Raw genomic sequence first — 10,000 nt, 5'->3', positions numbered from 1 at the left:
TCTCAGTGGAAGATCTGTTATCCAGGGTCAGAGACATCTCCTCTCCTGGAGGAAAATTCAAGTGTTAGTGGCCCTGCTTGAGCAGTTGCTGCAAAATGTGGTAGAGGCACACAGCCAGGCTTGATGGGAAAGAGTGAGCAACCCTTCCCTGGTGGTCTAGTGGTTAGGATTCGGCGCTCTCACCGCCGCGGCCCGGGTTCGATTCCGGTCAGGGAATGAGCTTTTGCCCTCTTGTAGCAGTCGTGATTGCAAAAAGGCGGACTACACACTCAAGCGCTGACGGCCTCGTCGAGAAGCATGGCCAATTAAATGTTTGCGTGTGAAAAAGACCTCCTTCGAGCCGGAGTCGAACCAGCGACCTAAGGATTCCCAATTTGCCACCTACAGTCCTCCGCTCTACCAGCTGAGCTATCGAAGGCACACCGGCTGCGGACAGAACCTATCAGGTTTCGTGAGCTGCGCCTGCTGGCTAAAAGTGCTAGAGGCACAGAGACACGTCCTGTCCGTTTCCATAAGTGAAGCAAAGACAACACAAACTTCCCATACCGGGAGTCGAACCCGGGCCGCCTGGGTGAAAACCAGGAATCCTGACCGCTAGACCATATGGGAACTTCCTCGTGCCACTAGCAGGCCCTTTGGCTTTTAGTGTGCGACCACCCCCTTCTTTAAGAATATGGGAATGAGCCGAAGGAATTGTTTACTGAATTCGATTTCATCAGGCTCATCGGAGGGAGCTCTCATTTGCCTCGCCCAGGGGGTTCAGTGTCCTCCCAGTCCTGTGCTGGCATAAGAGACACTATAAACTGGTCGCAAAGCAAGGTCCTTGTGACAGTACCCATGCAATGCATCTGAAAAGACGCATGGTATTTCATGGTAACCGTTATCCCACTGACAAAGCAGCCTATTGTTGGACTGTCAAAAGAGGGTGAGCGAGCCAGCCAGGAGTCGAACCTAGAATCTTCTGATCCGTAGTCAGACGCGTTATCCTTTGCGCCAAAGCCTGCGCGTGTTAGTCGTGGTTGAGCTACCATAAGACGCGGTCGAGCTACCAAAAGACGCACAGCGACATGGGTTCGCGGACCGGTCTGACGAGCGACGGAATTCGTGGAATGTGTCCGTATAACGCAAGAATTGTATCGCTGGTGTACACGCATGTAATTGTCATTGTCCCACGCACTTTATTAAAACGTAAAATTGTCCCCCGCACTTTAAAGCGGGGACTTTTATACTCTCACTTTATATGTTTCATTCATACTGGACGCCGGATGGCGCTCTCTCGCAGAAAGTCCTAAACGGACTTGTCTCAAAGAAGGTCTCAAAGAAGTACTATCTTATGACGCTACAGGAAGTCCCTTATATGGACAAAGGCATTACAAAACTTATTTGAATAATTCAGTGCAAATTGACAGCTTCCAGTATAGAATAAATCCTTTAAAATATATTTTCTGGCTTATTCTATGATTACTTAATGGTCAAGTGTGTGTGTAGTGTACAGAACCCAATAATAGTAATCAAATTACTATATATATATATATATATATATATATATATATATATATAATTTTGTGATATTTTTTAACTGTAAGCAATTACCCCTACCCCCTTTGAAATGTTGTCATAAGCAATTACCCCTACCCCCTTTGAAATGTTGTCATTTTATGTATTTAGATTAGATAGAAAATTGTTTGCAGGTACAAATATTTTGAGTATACAAATAGGCAGAATGACAGTAATGTGACAGTCAAAGATGAACAACCTTTTTTATTTGCATAGTTTTGTTTGCATAGAAGTCAATAAAAACATTTAAAACAGTAGTGAATCTAAAATAATAAATAGTTAACAAACTTTTACAGCAGTGCAATTTTGACACATCAATCTAAAATAATAAATAGTGAACACAAACAAACTTTTAAGCAGTGCAATTTTGACACATCAATCTAAAATAATAAATAGTGAACAAAAACAAACTTTTAAGCAGTGCAATTTTGACACATCAATCTAAAATAATAAATAGTGAACAAAAACAAACTTTTACTGCAGTGCAATTTTGACACATCCAAATTTTGATTTGATTTGCCATTTTGATCAAAAATATCTAATATAGATATTATAGATATACAGAATATAGGAGTATAATAATTGTAATATACTATTATATCAATAAAATCAGAATAAAAATAATAATAAGATACATACAATAAATACATTAATATAATATAATATGATATAATATAATATAATATAATATAATATCATATAATATCATATAATATAATATACTATTTCAGATAATTAGTGCAAAAAGTGTGGTGCAGTTTAGTCCTGTCTTCCACTGTGGAATGTTCCAACTTCCGAATTGTTTGGAAGTTCCACGGCTTTTTCACTTCTCCTCACTTCTTGGTCTCTTTTTGCCATATCCTCTTGTCTGCAGTGCTGCCCTCCAGTCGGTGAATGATTCAGTGGCTGTCTCCTCACAGAACCAATTGCCAAAATACTGGATATGAGATGGTGGTTTTCTCTCCTTGCTACACTTTTTGCAAATGATTACTTCTGTCTTCCGGACATATTTTCTTGATTTCATGCCCATCTGCTCCTTTTCCATCTTTTTCTTCCTGTAGTACTCAGTGGTGTATGGTACAGAAGGATGTGCTGCTGCTGCTGCTGCTGCTGCTGGCATAGTTTGTCCAGGTGGTGCTACAAGGAGCATTATAGGTTGGAAGGAAACAGGAGTAGGAAGGATAACTGGGAGTGGTCTAGATGGCTGCCCTGGTACAGCAAGTGAGGTTGGTGCAAGTGGTGGTGGCAGTATCATCTGAGGTATTGGTGGCCCAGATCTGATCTTGGCCGTCCCAGCTGTGTTCGGAGGCAAGTTGAACACATGGGGCTTGTCATTACTCCCACGCTGCAGACTCTGTTCTTTCTGAAGAGCTGGTGGAAGCCTATCTGGTGCTGTCATTGGGGCATCTGGTGCATGGAGTCCCTGAGTCAAAATGCCCCTCTCATTACTTCTAGTACGTCTGCTGTACCTACAAAACAACAAATGGTACCATAGATCATTTTGATAAGAAACTGTACATATACTATACTGGTCTTGTATCAAGAATGGAGGCATGCATGTTTTGTATATGATAAATGAAATAAATGAGTGTTAAATATGGTTGTAACTATTTTTTATAGATGCATTGATTACAAATCCCAACAGAGCAAAAACATAAGTGTCTAAACTCACCACTGTGTGAGTGTAGCTGCATTGACCTCAGGTAACTGGAGGGTGGTCTGTTGCATCACTTCCGCGTTGCTCAAAATGCACTCTCTGATGTGCTTGTAGGCATGTGCAATCAAGTTAAATCTTGAGATTTTAACTCCTTCTTTACGCACAGGGTTGGGATAGACAGCACACAGTTTCACAAAAACTGCCTCGACAATTCTGTTGCAGTCAGGCCACTGTGCAGGACTGTTTGCTCCAACAAAGCATCTGAAAATGTGGAGAGAGAATTCAAACTGGTTGCTATGTAGTCATATCATTCGGAACAGCCAGAAATGGGAAAATATGATGAAAATATCTTACCTTCTGGTACTCTCTACCCCTGGTGCCACAATTTTTTTGGTTGCCCTAAACCGGCCTGTCTTCAGGGAAGATTGGTGGCGTGGAGAGTACACAGTCTTTTCTTTGTCATAATCTGCTAGTCCTTGCCACAAACTAATAATTTGTGCAGATTCTTCTCTTGTCAAAGCAAGACTGTGTTCCCTGAGTTCAACCAATGTCTCTGCTAAGTTCTGGACTGCACCAAAACCTTTGATGTTGTCAGGTCCAACCGAATCCTACAAAAAAGAAAAGAGGTAGTTGAAAATTCAGTTTTGCCATCTCAGGAATAAATCACATTTTAAACATAATGTTCAAACAGTTACCCTTTTAAAACTAATTGTTTTTTGAGTAATTAAATGCATGCTTCTGTCAAAAACCTTTTGCTCACCAGCGCATATATACACACACTTTATATACAATGTATGAATAAATAAATAAACAGACACAATAGGTAATAAGAATATAATAAATAAGGCCTTTTCATTGCCATTAAAGTGAAATAACTGAACATAAACATAGAAGTCTGATAAAATGCTAATTTTAGACAAAAAAACATCAGATTTGGAGGCTTTTGCATCTAAAGTTTTCAATTATACCAACCCAGTACATAAAATCTATGAACAAGGCAGAATTCTTACATCAGGAAAAGCAGGTGGCATTGAACAGGAAGACATCTCGCTGGACAGGTTTCTTTGTCTCCTTTGTAGAGCCGGTGCAGACTGTGTGGCAGGTGGAGTAGACAAGGGACCAAAAGAAGGTGAGGTGACTGCATAAGGTGTAGAGGGCAACGTGTGTGAATCCTCTAAGGGCTGTGTGGATGGTGTAGACGGCAAAGTGTGTGGATCTTCTGAGGGCTGTTTTGATGGCGTAGAGGGCAACGTGTGTGGATCTTCTGAGGGCTGTGTGGATGGTGACTGAATGGTGTGGATTGTGGAAGGGACTGCACATGATTTAGAGGGTGACACACAAGGAGGTAGTGCTTCATCCAAGGCAGAGAGAGTCAAATCATCAAAGTCCACAGGTTCCACATAGCCCTCATCTTCTGCAATAGACACATCGACAGTCTCCAATTCCTGAATTGCTGACTTGTAGACCTTGGGAACCTTGCCAGTCTGCTGGTATAGATACTCTATTCCAAGCAGTTCACCTAAAACACAACAAGAGAGGAAAAGGGTTCATTCCAAAATTCTGTAATTTCCCAAACTGCTTAGGGACCCTGTACAATTAACAATACATTTTTTTTATTAAGGACCCTTATTCAAAGATCTAAGCGCAAAAACAATTGTCTAAAGATTTAAACAAGCAAAAACAATTGTCAGACAACTGTAATGAACGTACCAGTGTATTGATGTGGACTAACATACGACACTATCTTCTGTCCAAGAACATCTTCTCCCAGCACATTAGCAGCATGACGAAGGAGGCCACTGTATGAATGGGGCTTCTGCACGCCCTGAGAGGTTGCAGCATCTGCTCTGTCCTCATTCCACCGGGCTAATCCATCCAACAGGTAGGCTTGGAAAAATGTATCACTGGCCAATGTCCCTAAAATATACAGGAAAGAACACTTTAATATTTCATTACTTACAACCATAATACATTTACTTTAAAAGACTAACAGGACAGTTACTTTACCTGGAATGAACCTGTTTAGATGGAGGTCGAAGGATTCCAATGAAGTCGAACCTCTGGCACACCTAAACGTTGGCAGAGTGTGCCCTCCCTTTTTCAGGGTTCCTGTCTGCACATAGAGCTGTACACCAGGGGGATCTTGAATGCAGGCCACGTGTTTCCTCTGTGACTTCAATATCTCAGCCATTCGAGCGGAATTGATGAGAGGCACACCCAAAGTGTCACGTCCCCTCTCCCCTTCAAAGGACTGGACCAGCTGGGTGATGAGATCCACAGTCTCCCTTGTGCCACGTGTGGTTCTTTTGCAGTGAAGGGCCAGTTCACTCTTGCTGAGGCGACGCAAAACATCAGCATCTGAGGGTTGCATGAGCTGTCCTTCCAACTCTGCACGCTTTGCCGCTAAAAGCCGGTCCATGTCCTCCTGGTCCCAGGAGAAAATACAGCGGCTGAGGTGAGCCATGAAAGTTGCATACAGCTGATGTGAATCTGTTGTGCACCCCACAGAAATCCGTCTCATGAAATGCCAGATGTCGAGTCTGATTTCCAGGTCCTTCCATTCCGCAAACATCGTTTTGAGGTGAGTAGCCCCACAGCAGTCTCTGTCGACATACAGCAGTACAGGTGGAGGCGCTGCAGCATCCCTGTACCTTTTAATGATGCCAGCAACCATCTGTGCCAATCCAAAGCCTTCACTTGCTGTAAGAACAGACATGATGACCTGACCATGTTCGTTTCCGACATTTGTGACCCAGGTGGCTGTTCCAGCACTGTGACCAGCAAGCTTGCGTGCAACCTTCTTGGTGGAATCCATTTTCAGCACACGTCCAAACAGCGATGTTATACTGGCTTTGACCTCATCTAGTCTTTGAAGGACATCCTGAGCATACACTTGCATCAGCCACCGGTGCTTGGGTACAGGGAGCATTGCAGGTGGGTGTTCGAAAGACACGGGCATAACAAGACCTGCGGTGATCCCCTTGCGGAAACTCTGGCAATCTGTCAGAAACTGGACAACCTTCTGCAGCCAGATCTCAGAGTGCTGCTCCTCAAGCTTCTTCTGCACTTGGCTGCTGCTGTTTCCCAGACCTCTCTGACGCAGAAGGCGGACCACTGCCATGTCACATGCCAACTTTGAGGTAAGAATGCAGGGAAACTGTAGCCTATGACTGATGTCCAGCTGGGATATGATGTCAAAGCTCCAGCTGATCACTTTCCTCTTGCATTTCCTACAAGACAGGTACTCAGACGCCATGAAGTAGGACGTTTTAACATCGACTACCTGTCGGATCTTCTGGTGCAGTCCTGCTGACGTGAGCTCCACGTTAACACATTCAGGATGTGGACATGTTAGTCGAACTCTCCACAGCTTTCTTGGCATCCAAAGAAAGAAGGGATGGCCAAAGTAGCGCTCTGTCCCTGGTACTCCAGTAACTGCAAAGTGCGGTTGTGGAGGGTACCACCACATCCTGTCGACTCTGGTGAAGTCCATTTCAGGTTGGTTGTGGGATGAAAACTTAAACAAAGCCTTTGATATCCACAGCTGATCTGCATGTGGCAACGTGTGAGTCCAGCCCACTGGGAGGCACATTTGTTTACCTTGGCAAAATTAACAGAAAAAAACCCAAAAAACTTTTAATACGTGACTTTACAAGATAAAACAAATAATATATATATATATATCTTTCAGATGTTCAGGGACTTACGGGACACTTGTGATTCCAGCAAGTCTGCCTGTTCAACCAGCTCACGGTCACCCTGCTCAGATGATGCAAAAGAGGCCACACTTGTAGATTCTACAGGCACTGGTACAGTTGTTTCAGATCTCTTTGTAGATCTTCCAATTAAAGCTGAAGAATAAAGATACAACCAATTACACATAGTACATCATTTTGCTGCACTTCAATTTGTACTAGTAATAACTTTAATTAAGAAATTTAAATAAATGCATATTAATAGAAACAGTTATTTTAAATTTTATAAAAAATATTTCACAATTGTACTGTCCACTATATTTTTTAAACCAAAAAAAGGCAAGCTTGCATAAGTCACTTCTTTGGAAAAACATTACTATGTTTTGTAAAACTATGCAAATTTTAATGCACTATGAACTTTACACTAATAAACACTCTATACACTGACAGATTAAGGGAAAAAACAAATTTCTAAAGACTGCTTACCTGGTTGGGGTACAGGTGATGTTAACATTTTTTTGACGGCTTTGTCAATGCTTTGTGGATTTTGAGATCTGCCAATCAAAAGGGTGCGGACAGATGACACTGAAGGTATGGACCGTGGGGCACTGGAAGACTTCTGCTGGGAGCCTGTGGATAAGGACTGTGGAGGACTGGAAGACTTCTGCCGGGAGCCTGTGGATAAGGATTGTGGGGCACTCGAAGACTTCTGCCGGGAGCCTGTGGAATCCATATTTCCTTCCTTAATACAGATGGCCTCACGACCCTCTGGGAAAAGCCCAATGTATTCGGCAAAGGCTGCTTTATTAGCATAGTTGTTTTTTGAGTCTTTCACTTCACTCGTTTCCCTCCTCATGCTTGCCACCAGATACCCAGCATAACCCAGAGCATTTTCGGCAACCCACTTAAAGGTCTGACCTCTGAAGACCCCAAACTGCATTGTATGTTGGCCAAGAATGTATGATTTTCTGCTTGGGTCTTCACCTTGGTGCACTACAGCTCGCCTTGCAGTTTCCAAAACCTTATCTGGGGAGAGAGCCCGAGACCAGGGTTTCTTTTTGTTCTCTTCCTTCACCCTTAGAGCGACCAAAGAGTCACACATATTAAGACTCCCTTCAGGTTTCCTCCTGAATTTAGGCTCCATTCTATAAAATAAACACATAAAAAACACACATTACATGCAAAACTTCACATATTTCTTGCAAAAGCAAACATTTTATTCAAAACTATTTTAACTCTTTTAAAAATGGTGTGACTGCATACTATCTCTACAAGCAAACATCAAATAAATACATAATAAATAGCCATTATATATGGCAAACTAAAAGAGATACTGACATGTACATGTTTGAGCACCATGAATAGCCTCCACTGTATAGTGGCTATGTGTGCACTTTACACTGTTATTGAACTGACATGAGCTGTATTGACACTATGGTCTAGTCAGAGCTGTTTTACTGCAGAATATGAATATGTGGAATATTGGTAACACTTTACAATAAGGTTCTTTTATTAAACATTAGTTAATGTATTAACTAACATGAACTAACTATGAGCAATACATTTGTTACTTGTTTGTTAATCTGTGTTAACGTTAGTTAATACAAATCCAGCTGTTCATTGTTTGTTCATGTTAGTTCACAGTGCATTAACTAATGTTAACAAGATTTTAATAAAGTATTAGTAAATGTTGGAATTAACATTAACAAAGATTAACAAATGCTGAAGTAGTATTGTTCATTTTTAGTCGATGTTAAATAATGTAGTTAACTAATGAACCTTATTGTAAAGTGTTACCTTAATATTTGTTCCTATTGTTTAACTTTGCAACAAAATGTATTGTATAAAGCAATATAGAAATAAAGGTAACTTGGCTCCTATGCATAATCAATATACTGTACATTTCTAAAACAAACAGAAATACAATCACTTTACACTTTTTAGTGGTTAAAAAAACGAATGATTGAATGACCAAAATCACCTTATAGTTAACTTACACTGTACAATATTATAAGCAAACAAATACCCCAGAAAACAACACATAACGTTACAACAAACAAACAAATATATGGCGAACAATGAATGAATGAAACTATGAATACATCGTCGTGTTACGTTATAATGAAATAAATATAACTTACCTCAGTTTCTACGGCGTCGTCAAACGTAACGTTATAACGTTATTAAACAAGAAAGAAAAACGTATTGTAACAACAGCGTAACAGGCGAAAAACTTATTATAATAGCCGCTGAAGATTATCGTTAATACAAATGTACCGGTCAAAAAGAAATATGTATTCACAAGAGTCAAATTGTATTGTTACAGTAGCGATGAGGATTCACTTTTATTATAAAACCCGCTGAGAACATGATTGGTCAATATCTTGGTATGAGACATTCACTGATTGGCCAACGCATCACTGTGGGCCTTAGCGACAGTCATACATTTCATTGGCCAGTGACGTATTCACAGGCATTTTTCCCATTGGTCAATTTCTCGAAGAATTCTCGAAGCGCTGCAAACAGTGATTGGCTCATTTTTCAATTTCTCGAAGAATTCTCGAAGCGCCGCAAACAGTGATTGGCTCATTTTTGGTAATCACTACCAGAAATAGGGTCGTCTGACAGGTTGCTGTGCTGGCCCACCACCTTCATCTCATGCCATTAACAGGCCTGGAGCCAACGTCAGGAAGGGGTCCATTGAGAGGTCTGCTATAAAAAGCTTCGAGATGGAGGCGTCACATGTTGGGGATCTCGGTTGCTTTGTTTTTATGGCAAGTTGTGGTGTTGTTAGGATATTCCCACAGATCCTGTGGCACTTTCTCAGTGGAAGATCTGTTATCCAGGGTCAGAGACATCTCCTCTCCTGGAGGAAAATTCAAGTGTTAGTGGCCCTGCTTGAGCAGTTGCTGCAAAATGTGGTAGAGGCACACAGCCAGGCTTGATGGGAAAGAGTGAGCAACCCTTCCTTGGTGGTCTAGTGGTTAGGATTCGGCGCTCTCACCGCCGCGGCCCGGGTTCGATTCCCGGTCAGGGAATGAGCTTTTGCCCTCTTGTAGCAGTCGTGATTGCAAAAAGGCGGACTACACAC

General features: G+C 41.7%; 3 non-coding genes across 3 annotated transcripts; 1 reads left to right on the top strand and 2 right to left on the bottom strand.

Moving 5' to 3' along the window:
* Positions 1-331: 331 nt before the first annotated feature.
* trnay-gua (transfer RNA tyrosine (anticodon GUA)) lies at positions 332-418 on the bottom strand. The gene is given in 2 exon segments: positions 332-367; positions 382-418. It is a non-coding gene; the product is annotated as a tRNA-Tyr (tRNA).
* A 119-nt stretch (positions 419-537) lies between these two features.
* Positions 538-609, bottom strand: trnae-uuc (transfer RNA glutamic acid (anticodon UUC)). Its single transcript has one exon. It is a non-coding gene; the product is annotated as a tRNA-Glu (tRNA).
* A 9,266-nt stretch (positions 610-9,875) lies between these two features.
* On the top strand, positions 9,876-9,947 carry trnae-cuc (transfer RNA glutamic acid (anticodon CUC)). The gene has a single exon. It is a non-coding gene; the product is annotated as a tRNA-Glu (tRNA).
* The last annotated feature ends 53 nt before the right edge of the window (positions 9,948-10,000 follow it).

This window comes from Pimephales promelas, chromosome 5 (assembly GCF_988280905.1).
Source record: "Pimephales promelas chromosome 5, fPimPro1.hap1.1, whole genome shotgun sequence".
NCBI lineage: Eukaryota > Metazoa > Chordata > Actinopteri > Cypriniformes > Leuciscidae > Pimephales > Pimephales promelas.
This window is presented reverse-complemented; position numbering and strand designations above follow the sequence as displayed.